The sequence below is a fragment of the Podarcis liolepis genome (assembly GCF_965112155.1).
Source record: "Podarcis liolepis genome assembly, chromosome: 10".
In the NCBI taxonomy this organism is placed as follows: Eukaryota; Metazoa; Chordata; class Lepidosauria; order Squamata; family Lacertidae; genus Podarcis; species Podarcis liolepis.
The window spans coordinates 5025947-5051158 of NC_139562.1; the positions used below are offsets into that span (position 1 = coordinate 5025947).

General features: G+C 47.4%; 1 protein-coding gene across 4 annotated transcripts in view; it reads right to left on the bottom strand.

Annotated features, from left to right (window-relative positions):
• FLNC (filamin C) overlaps positions 1–25212 on the bottom strand; it is a 127411-nt gene that overhangs the window by 100385 nt on the left and 1814 nt on the right. The window lies entirely within an intron of this gene.

Here is a 25212-nt window from a genome sequence, read left to right on the forward strand (position 1 = left end):
GTTTCTTCCTCCCCCCCCAAAAAAAAAAAAAAATAAAACCCAGGCATCAGCCAGGAGCTGCAACTTGCGTTCAGTCTTGGTAAGAGGGGGGCATCATCTCTGCTAAAATCCTACAGGGCTCTCCAATTCCTGCCTCCCATCCTAGGCCAAGTCCAGAGCTCCTTCTGTTTTAAGCCTCCACCTTGATCTGTTTTCAGGGATGTTAGACAGCGCTGGCTATTTAATTGAGCATTTGTTAGCCTGCACTATATGGAAGTGAGAGCTGGACCATCAAGAAGGCTGATCGCCGAAGAATGGATGCTTTTGAATTCTGGTGCTGGAGGAGACTCTTGAGAGTCCCATGGGCTGCAAGAAGATCCAACCTCTCCATTCTGAAGGAAATCAGCCCTGAGTGCTCATTGGAAGGACAGATCCTGAAGCTGAGGCTCCAAGACTTTGACCACCTCATGAGAAGAGAAGACTCCCTGGAAAAGACCCTGATGTTGGGAAAGATGGAGGGCACAAGGAGAAGGGGACGATGGAGGACGAGATGGTGGGACAGTGTTCTTGAAGCTACCAGCATGAGTTTGACCCAACTGCGGGAGGCAGTGGAAGACAAGAGGGCCTGGCGTGCTCTGGTCCAGGGGGTCACAAAGAACAACAACTATATGGGATGTCTTCCCATCGCTTTCCTCGTTTGAAAAAACACCACAGGTTACGACAATACAATACGATACGATACAATAATCTTTATTGTCATTGTCCCATACAGAAGAACAAAATTGAAAAATCTACATAACACATTCAAAAACCAACAAGCCTGCTATCCCAGCTATCCCAGCCTGGTTAGCCCCCTAAAAACTCTGATACCCCATAATTAAATACAATATACTCCCATAGAGACTACCTTACACTGCATTTAAAACCAAAATTGCATTTGGATAGAAACTGTTTCTCAGGCGGCTAGTCCTAGTCTTGATAACCCTGGACCTTCTTCCAGAAGGCAGAAGCTGAAAGAGATCATTTCCGGGGTGCGAACTATCCTGCGCTATCTCTGCACCTGGAAGCATAGATTTGATCCAAGGTGGGAAGAGTGCACCCAATTATTCTCTCCGCAGTCTTTACAACCATGGACAGCATTGTTTTTGTTCATTATCTATCTGTCTTTGTTATCTATCTGTCTTTTATGTTCATATCCTGCCTTTTTTTCCAAGGAGCTCAAGGTGGAATAATAATAATAATAATAATAATAATAATAATAATAATAATAATAATAATAATAATAATACCACAGTTGCACAGGGTTGCCCCAGCATACGTAGTTCTCCTCCCCGTTTAACCCCCACAATGACCCTGCGAGGTAGGATGGGCTGAGAGTGAGTTCCTGGCCCAAGGTCACTCAATCAACTTCATGGCCAAGTGGGGGATTCGAACCCTGGTCATGGTCCTCATTTAATCCCCAACGACAACCCTGTGAGGTAGGTTAAGCAGAGAGTGAGAGACTGGCCCAAGGTCGCCCAGTGAGCTTCCTGGGCGAGCGGGGGATTCGAACCCCCAGAGCTCTAGGACCCTTGTACCTATGGGACCGCCTCTCCTGGTATGCCCCACCTTAAGGTCCATAAATAGCAACACCCTGGAGGTCCTGGGCCCTAAGGAAGTCAGATTAGCCTCAACCAGAGGCAGGGCCTTTTCATCACTGGCCCCGGCCTGGTGGAACTGTCTGTCTCATGAGACCAGAGCCCTGCAGGATCTGATTTCTTCCCGCAGGGCCTGTAAGACAGAGTTGTTCCGCCTGGCCTTTCGCTTGGGATCAACTTGATCCCCTTCCCCTCTTCTTTTTTCCTTTCCCCTCCTGTGATGGAACTCCTATTTGGGGACTTCCCTGGCTTTTTTCTGGCCCACGTAGGACCAGTCTGAAAAGTTGGCCTTGGTGAAGACTTGACGTTTTCATCCCCAAAAAAGTTTTTTGAGTTTCCATTAAAATGAGGCTGCATTTTAATGTTGTATTTCAATCTTGTTTTTTAAGTTGTATTTCAACCAATGTGTTTTTATATTGGGTGTTAGCCGCCCTGAGCCCAGTCTTGGCTGGGGAGGGCGGGGTATAATTATTATTATTATTATTATTATTATTATTATTATTATTATTATTATTATTAGCAGGAAGGCCAAAGACTCAAAATGGCCATCAGCTGCTCCCGGCAGCTGCTTCTGGGAGCAGAGACCACGCTCTCCCAGTTGGGCCCAATGTCAGTGGGATTAGTCCAGGAATGCCTGCCCTACCTCCGTCCGCCCCCCCTTCCCACAGCCCCCACTCCCTGGCCCAACAGCTGCCCAGCCCAGCCCAAAGGCAGGAGGGAGCCAAGCCCCCAGGCTCTGCCATTCTGGGACTGAGCATAGCTCAGGAGCAGGAGGGGCAGGACGACATTCACATCAGGCCTTGCCAGGATTCGGCTGGCACAGGATGGGAAAGAAGCAATTTTCCTCTGTACCACCCTGTGTCCCAAACGCATCGTTGCGCCTACAGGCCAATCTTCCCTCTGCAGAATGACGGATCTGACGTAGGACACTTGACCATTGGCTTTGCCTAAACTGAAATCCACCTTCTGGTCTAATACCCCTAGTGCTGCAAGATTGTCACAAGAGCGCCTGGACTAAAATTGTCTATCAAAAACTCTTCACTCTTGCGGTTTATCACCACAATAGCTACTCACTTTGGGTTTTAGTAAAGCAAACAGTCTAGTTTGCCAGCCTTTTAATGAGGGTGAAAGAGGAGAGAGCAAAATATGGGCTGAAGCTCAACATCAAAAAAACGAAGCTCATGGCCACTGGGCCCATCACTTCCTGGCAAATAGAAGGGGAAGAAATGGAGGCAGTGAGAGATTTTACTTTCTTGGGCTCCGTGATCACTGCAGATGGTGACAGCAGTCATGAAATTAAAAGACGCCTGCTTCTTGGGAAAAAAGCAATGACAAACCTAGACAGCATCTTAAAACGCAGAGACATCACCTTGCCGACAAAGGTCCATATAGTTAAAGCTCTGGTTTCCCCAGTAGTGATGTATGGAAGTGAGAGCTGGACCATAAAGAAGGCTGATCGCCGAAGAATGGATGCTTTTGAATTCTGGTGCTGGAGGAGACTCTTGAGAGTCCCATAGACTGCAAGAAGATCAAACCTCTCCATTCTGAAGGAAACCAGCCCTGAGTGCTCACTGGAAGGACAGATCGTGAAGCTGAGGCTCCAAGACTTTGGCCACTTCATGAGAAGAGAAGACTCCCTGGAAAAGACCCTGATGCTGGGAAAGATGGAGGGCACAAGGAGAAGGGGACGACAGAGGACGAGATGGTGGGACAGTGTTCTCGAAGCTACCAGCATGAGTTTGACCAAACTGCGGGAGGCAGTGGAAGACAGGAGTGCCTGGCGTGCTCTGGTCCAGGGGGTCACGAAGAGGCGGACACGACTAAACGACTAAACAACAACAACAAAACGATATCGAGTGTCCAAACAACTTGGCCACAATAAGGAAATTTTGCCCATGGTATGACTATTTCCCATCTTCCCATTTCGATTCTCTGGCACCCTATCTGCATAACCTAGCAATTCTAAAACATAGATGTGCTTTTACTCTCGCAAGATTGAAAGTATTGCCCTCGGCTGGACTTAAGGGACGATTCCAACAGACTATACAAAAAATCCTTCTGTCCCTGTGGAGATGGCAATCCTGATTCGGCGGCGCATGCCCTTCCGGCTCGTGCTCTTTATAAAGACTTGAGGAATGAGGCTATCACCCCTCTTTTATTGTCCATTCTGGGTTGCCCAACCACTGCCCCAGTGTCCTTTCTCTTGGCAGATCCAGATGAGCAGGTGACAGCAAAGGCTGCAAGGTTTTTAGCTGGGGCAATCAGAATAAGGTCCACTATTTGACTATTGATGCAAAACCCTAAAATGTATTTTATATAATTGACTTTTTATTTCTATTCTTTGTACAGTGGATGCTCAGGTTGCGAACGTGATCCATGCGGGATGCATGTTCACAACCCACAACGTCCGCAACCTGCAGCGGCGCATCTGCGCACGCGTGGGTTGCGATTCAGCGCTTCTGCGCATGCACAAAGTGCAATTTAGTGCTTCTGCGCATGTGTGCCTGCCGAAACCCGGAAGTAACCCGTTCCGGTACTTCCAGGTTTCGGCGGTCCGCAACCCAAAAAAACGCAACCTGAAGCGTCTGTAACCCGAGGTATGACTGTAACTGACTTTTTATTTCTATTCTTTGTATATTGTATTGTTGTTTTAGTGCTATGGCCGATGGCTGACGCAAATAAGGATTCCTTCATTCATTCAAGCAGAATTGCTGTCCTGGTTTGGGTTCCCCAAAGGTCCTCTAGTCTGCACTGCCCCTCTGACACACACACACCACATTATGCATCAACCCACAAAATAAGAACATCAGAGGTACCCGTTGGATCGGTTCAAGGAGAGCCCATCTAGTCCAGCTTCTCACAGTGGGCAACCAGATGCCCGTTATGGGGAATCTGCAAGCAGGGTTCGAACACATGACCCTTTCTCCTCCTGCTGTTTCCAGAAACTGGGATTCAGAGGCATCGCCGCACTTCGACTGTGGAGGCAGTGCGCAACCATCCTGCCGTTGTTTTATTGATTATAGTTTAGAAATTATTTCTTATAATTGTTAAGAGTGGATTTCTGTTTAATTTTTATATGCTGATATTGAATATTAGTCCATGCTATTCCAATAGATTGTTGAATATTACTTCATTTGATATCAGTTGCTTATTTTAAAGTTATGTTTTATTATCACATTTTTGTATCGGATTAGATTGTTATGATGTGTACATTCTTTGTTTCTTCAGCTCGTAAACCGCCTTGGGTATTGTGAAACAGAAAGACGGTATACAAATTAAAAGAGAAATGAAATGAAAATGGCTAGGAGCCATCGACAGCCCTCTCCTCCCTCGCTAGTCCCCTCTTAATGCCATCCAAATTGGCAGCCATCTCCTGAGGGAGTGAGTTCCACAGGTTAACTGTGTGAATAAGGACTTGCTTTTCTCCATCCTGAGTTGCAAGAGCTCAAAAATCTAATGGTTCGAGGGGTTCTGGCTCCTGATCTTTGCGGGATGTGAAACACAAGAGCAGTCAAGTACAATATTCCTAGAGTGAACATGTTTACACATGGGGAGGAATGTTTGTGCAGCCAGCAGGTCAACTTCCTGTTTCCTTCTGGGCTGGGACAGACTTCCTCTGCATGTGACTAGAGGTGGGCGTGGCCTCACCTGTGCAGGTAACGACAAAAGCACAGGGCAGGGCAGCCATCTCTCTCTTTGACTACATGCATCGAAGAAGCAACACCTGCTTAGCCAAAAATGCTCTCTTGGCTTCTTTTTATACTTCTATAAAAGTATAAAAAGAGTTTACTCACTCACATTCTGTTCACAATTGGCTTCCGGCCAAGAGAGCACAAGGGGGACTGTCTCCTTATGAGATAGTTTTCCAGGTGTATGTTACTTTTCTAAGCTAAGTCTGCCTTCTGGGATCCGATTGTGAACAGAATGTGAGTGAGTAAACTCTTTTTATACTTTTATAGAAACTGTGTCGTGTCTTATCTTTTATGAGGGAATAAGGGAGAAAAACCAGAACAGTTATTATAGAGGCTTTAATGAGCCTGAGCAAACGCATCCGCTGTGAGTTTAAAAAGGGGGGTGTTATTTTGCTAAAATTGTGAACTTGTTAACACAAGTTGGAAAGGCTATTATCAGACAATATATCCTCTCCTGCATCCCTGAATATTCCCACAATCTTAGGGACACACAACCAGGCAGTTTGAACCTTCTCCCCCAACTCTTTTGCGAAGACTATTTCTTTTCCCTTTCCCACGCTTTCTCCTCCCCCAGCAGACCCCTGGTGTCCTGTCCCTTTCAACATCCGATACTCCTGGTCCTGGGTCCCAAAATAGCAGGTTCACCCTTCCTCCAGCCCTCTTTGCACGGGTGACAAGGGGCTGGTTCCTGTCCTGGTCGTGCGCCCAGAATCTCCCCCAAATACAGATGCCAACCGGCTGAACCCTCGCCTCCCCCAGCTTCTGATTGGTTGCCAAAATTTATATTGGTAAACCCAGGGTCTTAAAGGAGCGAGCTTCCTCCCAATGTGTCTTTGCCAGCTGCCTTGCCTGTCTGAACGCCTGAACACATCATCCATGCGCATGTTGAATGGTTTCTTTAAATGTAAAGGTTCATCATTGTTCCACTCCATGTGTATGTCTTTAAGGGGCCGGAGCAAGGGCCAGAGCAAGATAACGAGACCCAGCTTTACAGCTGTGAAACATAGCAGGTGCTGCTGAGTTGTATTTGATTAAGGCGTGTCAGCATCTGGGTGTAGTATATAAGGGGCAGCACCTAGCTCTCCCATTACCCTGGGGGATGGGTTGGTGGTTGGGTCATGTTTGTTTGTTAATATATTTAGTGTTAATGGAGTTTTTGTTTTTGTATTAAAACCTTTAAGTACTTTTTGAGTCCTTTCTTTTTAATGCATGGTCTCCCCAGCAAGCTCTCTGCAGCGTTACTATACTGCAAAAAAACCAACATCTTTGGTTATGGGCCCAGCTGCTGAGTGGATGACTGCATATTTTTGGACTCTGAGAAAGGTTTGAAAACTCCTTCTCCTGTTAGTGTAGTTTTTGTGGGTCTGGAAGAGTTCCAGAATGGTTGACCGGGTTCCTGAAGCTGAGAAGGCTCTGGTCTTCCCACAGCTAACAGATGAGAACTATAGTTTATGGTCTTTTCGGGTGGAGGCGCTTTTGACCTCTAGAGAAGTATGGACCTATGTAGCTGATGACCCTCCTGACCCTGTAACTAATGCTTGGTCGAAAGGAGATGCAAAAGCCAGGGCGATAATTAATTTGGCAGTCAGCGACCAGCAAGTAGTCTATATAAGAAATAAGAAAACTGCCAAAGAAATGTGGGACAGTCTTGCAGCAGTGCATGTTAGAAAAGAGTCAGCGTCTGCATTGACGTTTTTCAAGCAGTTGTACCAGACGAAGTTGCAACCTGGTGGTGATTTGGCAGCACACTTGAGACGTCTGGAGGCAATACGCGGCGAGTTAATTCGAAGGGACATGGAGATACCTGATATTCAGTATGTTTTTATCATCCTTTGTTCCCTTAATGAGGACTTTGATGGTATAGCTAGCCAGATATCTGCCGTTCCACCAGCACAATTAACTGTGGAAGGGGTAACGGCAAGATTAATGGGTGAGTTGGATAGAAGGGAGGCTTGTGCCATAAGCACTCCTGTTTCCAGAAAGAATGAGGAATGCCATATGAAAACCTGTGGTGATACAACTGCATTTAAAGCTGCAAAGCGTTGTTGGTTCTGCAATAAGCAAGGACATTTTGCAAGGGACTGCAGATCCAAAAGAAAGCAAAGTACTCCCAAGTCTGTTTCTGTTCGTCAATCACGGTCGTCAGCCCAGCAGCCAGCATCGTATAGTAGAGACAGAAACGAGCCGCGAGCTTTTCATGCTCGGACTAAAGATCGTAAAAGAATTAAAGGTGCCAAGTGGAAGTCTTTTGTTGTCGACTCAGGAGCATCTCAGCATTTCTGCAATGATCGAAGCTTGTTTATTTCTTTCGAAGAGGAAATTGGTAATGTACATTTAGCCAATTCACAAGTCTTGCAGTCGCTTGGCAGGGGTACCGTTAAACTTGACTCTTTAAACATTACAATAGCGAACTGCATTTACTGCCCTTCAGTGGACAATTTATTATCAGTAAGGTGTTTTGCTCGTCAAGGCATAACTGTGCGTTTCTTAAAGTCTATGTGTGAGTTTTTCGAGGGGAACAAACGTCTATTGTATGCCCGGGAATCTGATGGTTTATATAGACTGTATTTTCGCACCTACTCACAATCGCCTATAAATTGCAGAGCAGCACAGTCAAGCCAGGGGTTGAGGAATGTAAGACCACATTCTGGGTGTGTCCACGTGGCGCACAGAATTCTGGGACACCTGAATTTTGCTGATGTAATTAAGACAAAGAATATTGTCGATGGCCTCAACTTAAAACCATGCAAATTCTTTATGCAGTGTCTATCCTGTTGCAAGAATAAGATTAAGGTTGCATGCAAGGGTAGGTGCTCAGATAGGAAAGTAACTGAGCCATTTGAGCGTGTACATTGTGATTTAGTTGGGCCACTCCCACCCTCATTAGGAGGTTCAAAGTACTGGCTTACTCTGATAGACCAGTATAGTAGATATTGTTGGACTTATGCAATAGCTGAGAAGTCCCAAGCATTTGAGAAGTACAAGGTTTTTTGCAACTGGGTAAAAACACACTTTAACAAACCAATTAAGAACCTGTTTTCTGACCGGGGTGGGGAATTTGTTTCTGAAGATTTTGAGAAATTCCTGGAAGCGCAGGGGACTACTCATGAGTTATCTTGCCCCCGAAGTCCCTGGCAAAATGGGCTTGTTGAAGTTGTGCAGCGTGACTTGCAGGCAGGGGTTAAAACTTATCTGCACGATGCTAATCTGCCCAAAGCGTTTTGGGCTGAAGCGCTCCATGCTTTTTGTTATGTTAGAAATCGCAGTTATCATTCTGGTTTAGATGTCACCCCCTATGAGAAGTTGTTTAAAAAACGCCCTAATCTGAAATACCTACGTATTTGGGGTTCAGATGTAATTATGCATTATCCCGCTAAGCAGAAATTGGGTGAACGTAGTGTTCAGGGAAAATTAATGGGCTACCAGCAGGGGGCGTACAGAATTTACATACTAGCAACTGGCAAATTTCATATTACCAGAAGCATGATACAAACTGTAAATTGGAATGGGGTTGCTGTTTTCCAAGATACTGATGGTATAAATGATACTGAGGAAGAAGAGGAAGCAGCAGCAGCAGGAGGAGGAAATGGTGATTCTGAATTAATGGAAGAAGACAAAAAGCCTGTTGAATCTGATAATTTTGTTTGATTTAAAGTCACAGGCACCTGAGGGGAGGTTAGATTCTCTTGAGTTTTCTGACCGTGAGCTTAGCCTACAGGCACCTCTTCAGTCTGACAATGATGATTTACAACCTGAAACTAGTAGTTCACTGAGTCCCATTAAGTCTGAGGAGTCTGACTCTCCTTCCGGACTGAGACATTCAGATAGAAAGAGGCAGAAGCCACAACGTTTCGCAGATGAACACTTTAATACTGTGTATGCCAATAAGGCGGTTTTTGAGCCAAAAAGCTACAATTTACCTATGCACCAAGCTGTAAATTGGTATAAAGCTATGAACTCCGAGATAGCTTCTTTAAAAGAGCATAACACTTGGTCTCTTGTACCACAAACCCCAGATATGAGACTTATTGATTCAAAATGGGTTTATAGAGTTAAAATGAATGACAAAAATGAAGTTGTAAGGTACAAGGCAAGACTAGTTGCTAGGGGCTTTCAACAAATTCCAGGCAAAGATTATGATTTGTGCTATTCACCAAGTGTAAAATATGAAACAGTTAAGCTTTTGTTGAAAGATGCATCACAATGTGGAAAAACCCACTATGCAATGTTTCTCTGCTCTTAAGAGAGTGGTAATGTACCTTAAACATACCAAACATTATAGGTTGCAGTTTACAAGAAGCACTTCCAAAGGTTACACATGAAAAACATGTACAAAGTATGCTTTATGTTTTTGTTCCACAATGATGAACCGCAGGGGAAATGTTGAATGGTTTCTTTAAATGTAAAGGTTCATCATTGTTCCACTCCATGTGTATGTCTTTAAGGGGCCGGAGCAAGGGCCAGAGCAAGATAACGAGACCCAGCTTTACAGCTGTGAAACATAGCAGGTGCTGCTGAGTTGTATTTGATTAAGGCGTGTCAGCATCTGGGTGTAGTATATAAGGGGCAGCACCTAGCTCTCCCATTACCCTGGGGGATGGGTTGGTGGTTGGGTCATGTTTGTTTGTTAATATATTTAGTGTTAATGGAGTTTTTGTTTTTGTATTAAAACCTTTAAGTACTTTTTGAGTCCTTTCTTTTTAATGCATGGTCTCCCCAGCAAGCTCTCTGCAGCGTTACTATACTGCAAAAAGCCAACAGCGCATTCTGGTTGTGGAAGGGCTTCCGCTCAGGGTGGATAAAAATCAATGGTATATATATATAGATAGATATAGATATAGATATAGATATAGATATAGATATAGATATAGATAGATATAGAGATAGAGATAGATACATACACACACACACACACACACACACAGAGTGGTACCTCGGGTTAAATACGCTTCAGGTTACACACGCTTCAGGTTACAGACTCCGCTCACCCAGAAATAGTGCTTCAGGTTAAGAACTTTGCTTCAGGATGAGAACAGAAATCGCATGGCGACAGCAGGAGGCCCCATTAGCAGCAGGAGGCCCCATCTGGCGAACCAGAGCAGCGCACAGAAACGCCGTTTACCTTCCTGCCGGAGCGGTACCTATTTATCTACTTGCACTTTGAGGTCTTTCGAACTGCTAGGTTGGCAGGAGCTGGGACTGAGCAACGGGAGCTCACCCCATCGCGGGGATTCGAACCGCCGACGTTCTGATCAGCAAGCCCTAGGCTCTGTGGTTTAACCCACAGCGCCACCCGCGTCCCTAGTGCATCCATACTTGCAATCAATCAATCAATCAATAGAAGCGATTTCTGAGTGCTTCTGTTTTGCAAGTGGGATTTGGCTGCAGAACAGCAAATGCGGGTTGCAAAACTGAAACCTTCCTGGCGCTGTTGCACGACAAGTCTGCTGGGCCACCCCCCCCCAAAAAAAAAACTGGACTAAGAACATAAGAAGCATCTGCTGAAGCAGTGGGTCATCTCACAACAGCCAGACCATAAGGTTTCTGTCACTCTTATCGACCCCAAGTTAAAGGGGGGGGGTTGCCATAGGACTATCTCTGAGCCCCCTTGCAGTTATCTGTCGACACCTGTCCTCACCCGCATTCCACACGGACAAAGATGGATCAGGCTTCCATCAACAGCTGAGGGCAAGAAGGGGCTGGTGGGAGATTCCTGGAATTCCAGGAACACCGCCCCCCCACGGCAAAGGGGGCACCTCCTTCTCTTCCAGATCTGGGGTTCCTGGGAATGCGACCGCACCCCAAGGCCAGCTGCACGGTTAGAAATCTCCAGCACAATCCTAAAAAATGCCCAGGCCCAAGGCAAGGGCAAGGCAAACTTTGGCCGCTGAGCAACCAGCTTTCTGGGATGCAGGTGGCGCTGTGGGTTAAACCACAGAGCCTAGGACTTGCCAATCAGAAGGTCGGCAGTTCGAATCCCCGCGACGGGGTGAGCTCCCATTGCTTGGTCCCTGCTCCTGCCAACCTAGCAGTTCGAAAGCACAAAGTGCAAGTAGATAAATAGGTACCGCTCCGGCGGGAAGGTAAACGGCGTTTCTGTGCGCTGCTCTGGTCACAAGACCCGGAAGCAGCGTTTCTGTGCGCTGCTGTGGCCACATGACCCGGAAGCTGTACGCCAGCTCCCTCGGCCAATAAAGCGAGATGAGCGTCGCAATCCCCGAGTCGGCCATGACTGGACCTAATGTTCAGGGGTCCCTTTACCTTTACCTTTTAACCAGATTTCTGGCCATTTATTTATTGTGCTTGTGCATAAACTTTCTAGCACCTTATAAAAACGGTAAAGGACCCCTGACCATTAAGTCCAGTCACAAACGACTCTGGGGTTGCACCGCTCATCTTGCTTTACTGGCCGAGGGAGCCGGAGTACAACTTCCGGGTCATGTGACCAGCATGACTAAGCAGCTTCTGGCAAAACCAGAGCAGCACATGGAAACGCCGTTTACCTTCCCGCCGGAGCGATGCCTACCGTATTTTTCGCTCCATAAGACGTACCTTTTTCCTCCTAAAATGGCACAAAACATGGTTACAAAGCACGGATCCACATGGATCCTCAGGATTTTTGCACTGGGTCACCCCAAATTCACCATCAGATCACATAGCATGTCCATAGCTACAGCCTGCACCAAAAAAATCACGCATCGACTGTTTCGTGGGGCCGCAATGGCGCAAAAACGTGGTTAGAAAGCACAGATCCACATGGATTCTCAGGTTTTTCGCATTGGGCTACCCCAAACTCACCGTCAAATCACATAGTATGAACCACAAAAATACATCCACTGGTTCGTTCAGAATATTTTTTTTCTTGTTTTCCTCCTCTAGAAACTAGGTGCGTCTTATGGTCAGGTGTGTCTTATGGAGTGAAAAATGTGGTATTTATCTACTTGCACTTTGATGTGCTTTCAAACTGCTAGGTTGGCAGGACCTGGGACCGAGCAACGGGAGCTCACCCCATCGCAGGGATTCGAACCGCCGACCTTCTAATTGGCAAGCCCTAGGCTCAGTGGTTTAGACCACCTTATAGGCTTATAGAATTTCTTTCTTTCTTCACCTTGCAGTCTGCCCTTTACCTATGAGAAGTCCTACCCCACTCGGCCGGAACTGGCGCTACTGCAAGGAATACTTGTTCTGCAATGGTAAGAACTCAATCATTTGGCGTAGAGGCACCTTGGAACTTTGGAACTGCCCGCCTAGTGATATCAGGCAGGCGCCTTTGCTATATTCCTTCCAGCGCCTTCAAGAAACATTCAAGAACTACACAACTTTTAGAAGACATCTGAAGGCAGCCCTGTTTCAGGAAGTTTTTAATGTTTGACGTTTTATTATGTTTTTATATTTTGCTGGAAGCTGTTGCTGCTGTTATTTAGCCAGGCCTGCACAAAAGCTTAGAAAGTTGGTGAGGATTTTAATCTGTTTGATAGCGTTTTAGCTTTTTGCATGCTTGACAGCATCGTTGGTGACTGTGCCCTGCCTCTGCAATTGGATGTAGCAGTGCACCTGAATACCAGTTGGGGGGAAACCACAGGAGGGGAGAGTTGGGTTCGAATCCTGCTTTCCCAGAAGAGGCACTGGGCTGGCCACTGTGAGAACAGGACGCTGGACTAGACGGGCCATAGGCCTGATCCAGCACGCTCCTCTTGACACAAGAAGCTGCCTTATACAGAGTCAGACCACCGGGTCCACCGAGCTAAGTGTTGTCCATACTGACCAGGCTCTCCGAGATTTCAGCTGGCACACTCTCCCAGCCCTACCTGGAGGTGCTAGCAGGATTCGAATCTGGGACTCAACAACGTTGGGGTTGTCTAGAAAAAGCTCAGCAACTTTTGGGGTTCTCTTGGTTTCTTGAAATATGGCAACCCTAGCAGAGAAAGCAGAGACATCACCTTGCCAACAAAGGTCCGTCTAGTTAAAGCTATGGTTTTCCCAGTAGTGATGTATGGAAGTGAGAGCTGGACCATAAAGAAGGCTGATCGCCGAAGAATGGATGCTTTTGAATTCTGGTGCTGGAGGAGACTCTTGAGAGCCCCATGGACTGCAAGAAGATCAAACCGATGCATTCTGAAGGAAATCAGCCCTGAGTGCTCACTGGAAGGACAGATCCTGAACCTGAGGCTCCAAGACTTTGGCCACCTCATGAGAAGAGAAGACTCCCTGGAAAAGACCCTGATGTTGGGAAAGATGGAGGGCACAAGGAGAAGGGGACGACAGAGGACGAGATGGTTGGACAGTGTTCTCGAAGAGACCAGCATGAGTCTGACCCAACTGTGGGAGGCAGTGGAAGACAGGAGGGCCTGGCGTGCTCTGGTCCAGGGGGACACGACTAAATGACTAAACAACAACAACCCTAGTTTATGTATGAGGCCAGGGAGTGGGGAGGACAGGTTTTCCTAGAATGGGCACATCACAGCAGAGGCAAAATTTGAGGGGCTTCCCGGTGGGCAGGTGAGTCTCTTGGCCTCTGGGGTGCCAGCCAGGCAATGCCAAGGTTGCCGCCCTTCCCCCAAGGCCGGGAGGAGACTCTGTTACCAAAGATAGACAATGGAGCGCAAATGCCTTTGCCGTGGAGTTTCGGGAATGCCTGGCATCTCCCAGAGGGAGCCCAGCTCCTCTCCTGCTATATATAAATATATATGCACACACACACACACACACCCTGAGCTGGTGTGGAACTGCCTGGTTCCTGGGGAAAGGGGCTGGATTGTAGAATTCTTGAGGGGCACCCAGCGGTCATCTAGTCCAACCCCGTTATGCAGGAGGGGGGGTCGTCTTCTTTGCACAGGCAGCTGGTGGGACAGGGATTCTCAAGAGCTATGGGTGTGTGCTTCTCTTAAAGAGATGGGGGGAGAGATTCTCTTTGTATCCTTACTGCAGTGGACTACTACTACCTCTGGTTGCGAACAGGATCCGTTCCGGAGCCCTGTTTGCAACCTGAGAAGACCGCAAGCCATGTCTGTGTGTGTCGCGATTCACCGCTGCTGCGCATGACATCATTTTGAGCATCTGTGCATGCGCGAGCAGCAAAACCCGGAATTAACCCTTTCTGGTACTTCCGGGTCGCCGCAGGACGCTACTTCAAAGCGCTCAACCTGAAGCAAACGCAACACGAGGTATGACTGCATTTGATTCTCTTTGCATCTGAACTACCCGATTTTCGAATTGGTGTCCAAGCCGAAATGTGACTACAGTGGCACCTTGGTTCTCAAACGCCTTGGTTCTCAAACAACTTGGAACCCAAACACTGCAACCCCGGAAGTAAGTGTTCCGGTTTGCGAATGTTTTTCGGGAGCCGAACGTCCTCCGTTTTGAGTGCTACGCTTCCGATTTGAGTGTTACACTGAGGTCTGCCTGTTTTTGGTATTTATCTTGCATTTTTGTCTTTGCAGCTCTTTTTTGTTTTGTTTTTGTGATGTGTGGAACCCAGTTCAGCTACTGATTGATTGACGGCAGTACATCGTCAATACTGATTGATTGACGGCAGCTTTCATTTTATGGATCAATGGTCTCGTTAGATAGTAAAATTCATATTAAATGGCTGTTTTTAAAAGTCTGGAACAGATTAATCCGTTTTGCATTGCTTTCTATGGGAAAGCACACCTTGGTTTTGGAACGCTTTGGTTTTGGAACGGACTTCCGGAACAGATTAAGTTTGAGAACCAAGGTACCACTGTATTCCCGTGAAAGCCACACTTCCTTAAGTCTGTATAACCATAGAATTGTAGAATTGGAAGGGACCCCAAGGATCATCTAGTCCAACCCCCTGCAAAGCAGGAACAGGCAGGTGGTCGAACCTGCAACCTTGGCGTTATCAGCACCACGCTCTAACCAGCTGAGCCATCCATCCATTGCGCCCCCATTTAGTCGCCTTTTGTCTAATCTAAAACACTGATGGGGAGATGCTCCAACCACTGGATCTTTTTCCGGTGGCCTCTTTCTGAAGCTTTTCCAACTCCACAATGCAGCGGTACCTTGGTTCTCAAACTTAATCCGTTCCAGAATTCCGTTCCAAAACCAGGCGTGTGCCTCCTGGCTGGGGAACCAAGGCTGCGCTTGGCAGTCCCTGCGCAATGTTGCTTAAAAGCTGCCTGCACCTTTACCATTTACAGTGATACTTTGGTTCTCAAACTTAATCCGTTCCGGAAGTCCGTTCCAAAACCAAAGCGTTCCAAGACAAAGGCGCGCTTTCCCATAGAAAGTAATGCAAAATGGATTAATCCATTCCAGGCTTTTGAAAACAACCTCTAAAACAGCAATTTAACATGATTTTTACTATCTAATGAGACCAATGATCCACAAAATGAAAGCAATAAACAATGTATTGCAGTCACACAGTCAATCAATCCATCAGGAGCTGAACTGATGGAGCTGAACACAAAAACACAAAATAAATAGCAAAAACAGACAGACCTCAGCGTAACACTCAAAACAGAAGTGTGCCACTCAAAACGGAAGTGTGGCACTTAAAATGGACCACGTTCAGCTTCCGAAAAAGTTCGCAAACCGGAACATTTACTTCTGGGTTTGCAGTGTTTGGGTTCCAAGTTGTTTGAGAACCAAGGCGTTTGAGAACCGAGGGACCACTGTACCCTTTCGGAGGTGAGGCATCAGGAACCGTACACATGGCTCTGAATCATAGCCGTCAACTTTTCCCTTTTTTTGCGAGGAATCCTATTCAGAATAAGGGAATTTCCCTTTTATAAAAGGGAAACGTTGACAGCTATGCTCTGAACGCAGATTTGCCTAACTGCGATTATGACAGCGGCTGTTTTGTTTCCAGTTCCTTTCCCAAGGATCACATGGAATCTGCCTTTTTCACACTGGGACGCTGTCTTTCTCCAGCTCTCTACTCTGTGTATCTACTATATATATCTCGCGGCCAAAAAATCCGGGCTTCCCAAACGGCCTGGCCTCTCTCCTTCGCCTCCCCCTAACCCTGGCACTGGCTCAGATGGAAACAGCTGTTTGGAATGGGCTACCAATGCGGTCATTGCTTCCTAGAATGTGATCTTATCAGAGGCCTGGGCAGGCGGTGGTGGTAGGGGGAGCGAGAGAGAGAGAGAAAGGATGAGAGGAGGGTGGCGAAGGGCCGGGAGGAGAGGCCCACACAGAAGTACTTTTGCAGACCCAGCAGCCGTTCCCCCCAAGCGAAGCCAGGAATGACTGAGCTGGTCAGGAGCCGCCTGGCAAAGGGTCAAGGCCCTGGCTTGGCTTGAAAGAGCAGCTGATCTGACCAGCTGACGCTTTGCTCCAAAGAGGGGACTGGGCGCCGAGCCCAAATGCCACCGCTGCGGGCACCGCAGAGGTCATGCAGACCAACCCGCTGGTCAGCGCAGGATGTAACTGCAGCACTCTGGGAAATGGCTGCGGAGGGAAGGAGACCCCGACTTCCTGCCTTGCAAGGGGTTAGACTAGATGAGACTCAGGGGTCCCTTCCAACTCGAAATTCTGTGGTTTTTTTAGTTTAGGGGAAAGGCAAGTAACAGGCGACAAGATAAGATATTCATAAAAATCATGCCCGGCGTGCAGAAGGTGGATGGAGAGAAGTTTCTCACTGATTGCGTTACCCGGGCAACCTAGCCATTCTTTTGTGATGGTATGCCCCGTGGAGGACCTTAAGGTCCACAAATGACAACACTTTGGAGGTCCCAAGTTGCAAGGTGGTTAAATTGGTCTCAACTAGGGCCAGGGCCTTTTCAGCGCTGGCCCTGCCATGGTGGAAAACTCTGTCACAAGAGACTAGGGCCCTGCAGGACTTCACATCTTTCCACAGGGCCTGCAAGACAGAGCTGTTCCGCCTGGCCTTTGGTTTGGACTCAGTCTGACCCTTATGTTTCCCTCCCATTACGGTTTTGATCTATGGGCTACTTTTAAAACGAGGCTGCATTTTAAATTGCATTTTAACCTGTAATTTAAATTGGGGGTTTTTTCCCCACCCCCCATTATGTTTTTACTCTGATTTTATTGGTGTTAGCCATCCTAAGCCTGGCTCTGGCCAGGGAGGGAGGGTTATAAATAAAACGTTATGTTATGTTATGTTATGTTATGTTATGTTATGTTATGTTATGTTATGTTATGTTATGTTATGTTATGTTATGTTATGTTATGTTATTATAATTACAGTGGTACCTCGGGTTAAGTACTTAATTTGTTCCGGAGGTCCATTCTTAACCTGAAACTGTTCTTAACCTGAAGCACCACTTTAGCTAATGGGGCCTCCCGCTGCCACTGTGCCACCGCTGCACGATTTCTGTTCTCATCTGAAGCAAAGTTCTTAACCCGAGGTACTATTTCTGGGTTAGCGGAGTCTGTAACCTGAAGTGTCTGTAACCTGAGGTACCGCTGTAAAGGAGTCTGTGACTTGTCGGCCCTTCTTTCTGGTCCCTTATGCACCTTATGCATTCTGAAGGAAATCAGCCCTGAGTGCTCACTGGAAGGACAGATCCTGAAGCTGAAGCTCCAATACTCTGGCCACCCCATGAGAAGAGAAGACTCCCTGGAAAAGACCCTGATGTTGGGAAAGATGGAGGGCACAAGGAGAAGGGGATGACAGAGGACGAGATGGTGGGACAGTGTTCTCGAAGAGACCAGCATGAGTTTGACCAAACTGCGGGAGGCAGTGGAAGACAGGAGTGCCTGGCGTGCTCTGGTCCAGGGGGTCACAAAGAGTCAGACATGACTAAACGACTCAACATGCACCTGACTGGCATCCCTGAGAAGCTAGCGTTGCTGTGCTCCAAACGGGCCGCCTCCGGCCGGATCCAGGCTGCTGGCTCAGCTTGTTGTTGACGCTTGCGCCAGCTGTGCGCAGGGGCCCTAATCTGCTCAAAGAGAGAAATTCCCACACTGGGCTGGCGCGGGGGCACCGGACCAAGGCTGGCACCGCACAGCTGCCTCCCCGTCAACTTGAGCAGAAACCTTATTATTGTTGTTATGGTTTTTGAAAATTAAAAAAAGAACTTGAGCAGAAACCGAGCCGCAGTGGGACTGCAGAGGGGCACTCGAGACCCCCAAGCCCCTCCCTCCGCTTGCCCCCCACCGCCAGCCAAGGAAAACATAGGGGAACAATTCTTGTTGACAGGAGTCCAGCCTTATGAGGTCTCCCTGCCCACCAAGCCGCTTGGCTTCTCTCCATCCTGTTCTGCACAGTCGAGCACATTTCCTTTCAAAGGGAGAGAGGGATTCTTTGGCAGAGCTCCTCTCCCTCCCTCCCTCCCCCCCCCAAAAAAAATGCCAATACAGGCGAAGCAGACTTAGCAGAGCAAAGCAATGAAGAGGCGAAGAGTGTCTGGAGGCGGTTGGAGGATGGAGGGCGGCTAACAGATTGTGGTTGAAGCCTGACAAGACAGAAGTACTGCTTTGGGGGGACAGGGGGCGGGCAGGTGTGGGGGACTCCCTGGTCCTGAATGGGGTGACTGTGCCCCCTGAAGGACCAGGTGCGCAGCCTGGGAGTCATTTTGGACTCACAGCTGTCCATGGAGGCGCAGGTCAGTTCTGTGTCCAGGGCAGCTGTCTACCACCTCCATCTGGTGCACAGGATGAGACCCTCCCTGCCCGCAGACTGTCTCGCCAGAGTGGTGCATGCTCTGGTTATCTCCTGCTTGGACTACTGCAATGCGCTCTACATGGCGCTACCTTTGAAGGTGACCCGGAAACTGCAACTAATCCAGAATGCGGCAGCCAAACTGGTGACTGGGAGCGGCCGCCGAGACCACATAACACCGGTCCTGAAAGACCTCCATTGGCTCCCAGTACGTTTCCAAGCACAATTCAAAGTGTTGGTGCTGACCTTGAAAGCCCTAAAAGGCCTCGGCCCAGTAGACCTGAAGGAGCATCTCCACCCCCATCGTTCAGCCTGGACGCTGAGGTCCAGCTCCGAGGGCCTTCTGCCGGTTCCCTCACTGTCAGAAGCCAAGTTACAGGGAACTAGGCAGAGGAATGCCCTCCCACCAGATGTCAAAGAGAAAAATAACTACCAGACTTTTAGAAGACATCTGAAGGCAGTCCTGTTTAGGGAAGCTTTTAATGTTTAATAGGTTATTGTATTTTAGTGTTCTGTTGGAAGCCGCCCAGAGTGGCTAGGGAAACCAAGCCAGATGGGCGGGGTAGAAATACCATATTCATAATAATAATAATAATAATAATAATAATAATAATAATAATAATAATAATTTATTTATATCCCTCCCTCCCCAGCCAAAGCCGGGCTCAGAACATATATAACAATATATATACCATATATAACAATATACCAATAACAATAACAAATACCAATAACACTTAGTTGGTCTCTAAGGTGCTACTGGAAGGATTTTTTTTTTCTTGTAAGGTTGTACACTCTTGTAAAATCAGGAAACCTCATCCTTGACAAACATCCCAGCTAGTAGACACTGAAATCTTGTCCCCTGTTGGCTAAGGGAAATTTGGCAGCCAAAACTGCCACCCTGGAAATATCAGCTTTCTACGAGTCTGCATGTGGGTTTTCTTGTTTTAAGTTACTAGCCCTCAGGGTTGCAGGAGAGTGGCATTCAAACCTGGGAAGTGTGCCTTGCAAAAGTCGGAAGCCAGGAAGAAAGTAGGGTAGTTAATTTTTTTTTACAGGGTACCAATAGTTTGCAGATACGCTTATACGCAGAACCCCAACCCCGTGACCGTCTGAAGCCAAGCCAAATAAATTGTTGAGGGAGTCCAAATATGCGCAGAAACATCATTATTCCTTGTGTTATTTATTCAGGCTGCTGGATTTGGCTGATCTTGGCACAGAGTCGCGTAAATAGCCTATTCATCTCTCGCCTCTCCCGTTCCTTCCTTCTAACCTGACCCCAGTCTCCCCCTTCGCTTATCACAAGGTGGGAGCGAAGGCTGCTGATAAGGATGGCTTGAAAAGAGGGAATAGATGAATTCTGGACAATATGCCAGTCAGTGGCTACAAGGCACTAGGGCTATGCCCTCCCCTCCACTTTTGGAAGCTGCAATGTCTCTCAACATTGCCACTCTCCTGGCTGAGAGCCAGTGTGGTGTAGTGGTTAAGAGCGGTAGTCACGTAATCTGGGGAACCGGGTTCGCGTCTCCGCTCCTCCACATGCAGCTGCTGGGTGACCTTGGGCCAGTCACACTTCTTTGAAGTCTCTCAGCCCCACTCACCTCACAGAGTGTTTGTTGTGGGGGAGGAAGGGAAAGGAGAATGTTGGCCGCTTTGAGACTCCTTAAAGGGAGTGAAAGGCGGGATATCAAATCCAAACTCTTCTTCTTCTTCTTCGAAACTCAGATATATAAGTTGGAGCCAAATGGCTCTGTAAGCCAAGGCTGCGGTTGCCAAAACAGAATGTCTAGTTGCCATTTGGGGGCAAGGCTCTTATTTTTCAAATGATGGTCTGACTGTGATTAATTGTCACTTAAACATCTGGCCCGTATAGTTAAAGCCATGGTTTTCCCAGTAGTGATGTATGGAAGTGAGAGCTGGACCATAAAGAAGGCTGATCGCCAAAGAATGGATGCTTTTGAATTCTGGTGCTGGAGGAGACTCTTGAGAGTCCCATGGACTGCAAGAAGATCCAACCTCTCCATCCTGAAGGAAATCAGCCCTGAGTGCTCACTGGAAGGACAGATCCTGAAGCTGAGGCTCCAAGACTTTGGCCGCCTCATGAGAAGAGAAGACTCCCTGGAAAAGACCCTGATGTTGGGAAAGATGGAGGGCACAAGGAGAAGGGGACGACAGAGGAGGAGATGGTGGGACAGTGTTCTCGAAAAGACCAGCATGAGTTTGACCAAACTGCGGGAGGCAGTGGAAGACAGGAGTGCCTGGCGTGCTCTGGTCCAGGGGGTCACAAAGAGGCGGACACGACTAAACGACTAAACAACAACACAAACATCTGGCTAGATCAGATGACAACCTTGAGCTCGGTTAAGAGCTTTGAGAGCCCAGAGAAGAAAAGTCGCTTGATCCAGGGACAATCCACATATATATTGGCTAATAATAATAATAATAATAATAATAATAATAATAATTTATTATTTATACCCCGCCCATCTGGCTGAGTTTCCCCAGCCACTCTGGGCAGCTCCCAATCAAGTGTTAAAAACAATACAGCATTAAGTATTATGAACTTCCCTGAACAGGGCTGCCTTCAGATGTCTTTTGAAGATAGGATAGCTGCTTATTTCCTTCACTTCTGCTGGGAGGGTGTTCCACAGGGTGGGCGCCACCACCGAGAAGGCCCTCTGCCTGGTTCCCTGTAACCTCACTTCTCGCAGGGAGGGAACCGCCAGAAGGCCTTCGGAGCTGGACCTCAGTGTCCGGGCTGAACAATGGGGGTGGAGACATCTGACATCTTTTTCTTAATTGGGACATGGACCATTCATAACGTGGCAATATTCTTCCCAATCGTGAGCAGGGCAGTGGGGTGGGGTCAGCAAAGACAAGAGGCAACCATTCATACAGGGAACCAGGCAGAGGGCCTTCTCGGTGGTGGCGCCCGCCCTGTGGAACGCCCTCCCACCAGATGTCAAAGAGAACAACAACTACAAGACTTTTAGAAGACATTTGAAGGCAGCCCTGTTTAGGGAAGCTTTTAATGTTTGATGCATCACCGTATTTTAATATTGTGTTGGAAGCCGCCCAGAGTGGCTGGAGAAGCCCAGCCAGATAGGCGGTGTATAAATAATAAATTATTATTATTATTACTCTAAGGTGGTTCTCTGCTCCTGCACAGACTGCGCAGAGAGCGAGTTTTTGTTTCCTGAAATTCATTCCGATTGTGCAGGTAAAATAGAACGGGTAGAATTCTGCAGGGTGTGGGATGAGGGTGTGAAAACAGTCCCAGTCCAAGAACCACCCCCCCCCCCCAGGCAGGCACCTCCAGGTGGTGAGGAATTCAGGCACCATCCTGGCCCCCGGGCATCTTCACTCAGCCGAAAGTGGCGGAAAGCCAGGTGCAAAATACGCCTGGAGAATTTCAAACACTGGGAGCAAAAGTGGGAGAAGGCTGTTGCTCTCACTTGCTACTTGCCAGGCTTCCCACTGGGGCATCCGATTGGCTGCTGTAAGAACAGGAGGCAGGATCCGATGAGCTTCTGGCCTGATCCAGAACAGGGCCAGACTTTGGTAATATGGCACCCTGAGCGAGGACAAAATTTGGCACCCCCACCTTAAATATTTATTATTTCCACAATAATTCCCTTGGGTACAGTTGTTTTTATAATACAGTGGTACCTCGGGTTACATAAGCTTCAGGTTACATACGCTTCAGGTTACACACTCCGCTAACCTAGAAATAGTGCTTCAGGTTAAGAACTTTGCTTCAGGATGAGGACAGAAATCTTGCTCCGGCGGCGCAGCAGCAGCAGGAGGCCCCATTAGCTAAAGTGGTGCTTCAGGTTAAGACCAGTTTCAGGTTAAGAATGGACCTCCGGAACGAATTAAGTACTTAACCCGAGGTACCACTGTAAATAATAATAATACTTTATTATTTATACCCCGCTCACCCGCCTGCCCTTCCCCAGCCACTCTGGGCGACTTCCAACAAAATATTAAAATACAGTAATGCATCAAACATTAAAAGCTTCCCTAAACAGGGCTGCCTTCAGATGTCTTTGATTGATCTTCTATGTTTTTTATTGATCTCAGAAGGTACCCATATAAATATAGCTGCTATTATTATTATTATCATCATCATAATCATCATCAACATCATTTTGTGCCCCCTCAACTCAGCACCCTGTGGGGGGGAACTTCCTGCAACATCCTAAATCCATTGCTATCCAGTAGCAAATTTAGACCGCAAGCTGCTTGGGTCAGAGGAATGCATTCGGTTTATTCAACTCTAATAAAGAACAGGAGTGGCAATAATAATCATAATTATGGGGGGTGATGAGGACTTAGCTCGGTCTATAAGCCCGTGTTCTGCTAGGCAAACGATTCATTGCATTCATATCCCACTTTATTCTCCCAGGAGCTCAAAGTAGCTTACATGGTTCCGCCTCTCCCCTCGTTTCTAATCCCCAAAACAGCCCTGCAAGGAAGGCCAAGCTGAGAGGCAGTGACCGGCCCCTGAGGACACCCCAAGGGGCTGGATGAAGCCAAGTGGAGATTTGAACCCTGGTCTCACCCAGGTTTTAGTCTGACACTCTAAGCTAGACTGGTGACTGGGAGCGGCCGCCGAGACCTTATAACACCAGTCTTGAAAGACTTACACTGGCTCCCAGTACGTTTCTAAGCACAATTCAAAGTGTTGGTGCTGACCTTGAAAGCCCACCCATCTGGCTGGGTTTCCCCAGCCACTCTGGGCAGCTTCCAACAAAACACTAATATACAATAACCTATTAAACATTAAAAGCTTCCCTCAACAGGGCTGCCTTCAGATGTCTTCTTAAAGTTTGGTAGTTATTTTTCTCTTTGACACCTGGTGGGAGGGCGTTCCACAGGGCGGGCGCCACCACCGAGAAGGCCCTCTGCCTGGTTCCCTGTACCTTGGCTTCTCGCACGGAGGGAGCCGCCAGAAGGCCCTCAGAGCTGGACCTAACTGTCCAGGCAGAACGATGCGGGTGGAGACGCTCCTTCAGGTCTACTGTTAGTACAAATGTATAGCTGCCAGACAATTTTCGTTGCCTTCAGGGGTGTCACATAGCAACTAGGGACTTGAGGAATTTGTTCTTGGTGTGTTTTGATACAAAGGAGCCCAGATTGCCTGGCGAGCTTGTGGCTGAGGCTTGAAGGAAGCCTTTCCAGATTATACTCTGAGCCAGGGTGGAGAGACCCCGTTGCTACAGAATCACAGAATTGTAGTGTTGGGAAGGGTCCTTCAAAGGCCATCCAGCCCAGCCCGCTGCAATCACAGCTAATCTGCAGGAATCCTCCGGGTGCAGCTGGACTTTGGTTCCCAAGGCCTGGGGTGGTGGTGATGGGAGTTGTAGTCCGGCAGCCTTGAAAGGTTCTTTGCCCTCAGCTGTAAGAAACTATTCTGCACCCCGTCTCAGGATCTTGTCATTGCAGAATAACAGCAACCTACCCCAAAGGGTTGTTGTGAACAGAAAGGGCTATCTCAGTTATCGTCAGTACTGGAGTAGTTGCAGATAGACTTTGTTTTTTATTTAATAGCACACAGAGCTGGATAGCAAAAGCGCAACGACCTCTAGGTGGTTTTCAGAAATATGAAATAAAACCTTAACATTCTCAGTAACAAAAAAAGGGACTAAAATCAACACTAAGCAAAAGGAGATTAAAACAAGCATGTCTGGGTAGACTTTTAAGTTGGCGTTGAACAGTACAGTCTGCCTCGTGTCAATAGGCCAGGAGTTCCAAAGTTAGGTTCTGTGGCTGCTGCCAAATTAATAATAATAATAATAATAATAATAATAATAATAATTTTGTATTTATTTCCCACCCTTCCCGGTTCAAAAACCGGGCTCAGGGCAGCTAACAACAAATTTAAAACACTTAATTGGTGCAACGAAAAACAGCATAAAATACAGTATAAAACGTGAATATAAATTCAGAATTCAAAAATCAATTGGGGGGGGGGAATCCATCCAATAAACATGAGATGATCACCAGAGCTAGCTGGGTAAGTTAGTCCTATTTGGGCCAGCGAGGAGACCAGGGGAGAATTAGCTGTGGGATCCCAGAGCTGGTAATCTTCATAAAAAGGGGAATTTCTTTCCACTGTGGTCTGAATATTATGTGGCCCCCTTGATGGTGCTAGTTCCACAGATCACTGTTCTAGTGAGAGTCACCTGGTCCCAAGCTTTATGTACTAATAGTAACATCTTGATCCTGGCTTTGCAAATGGGCAAGCAGTGTTTATTATCTGCAGACCCCTGCGAGCGACTGTGCTACTGCATTCTCTTGAGCAAAC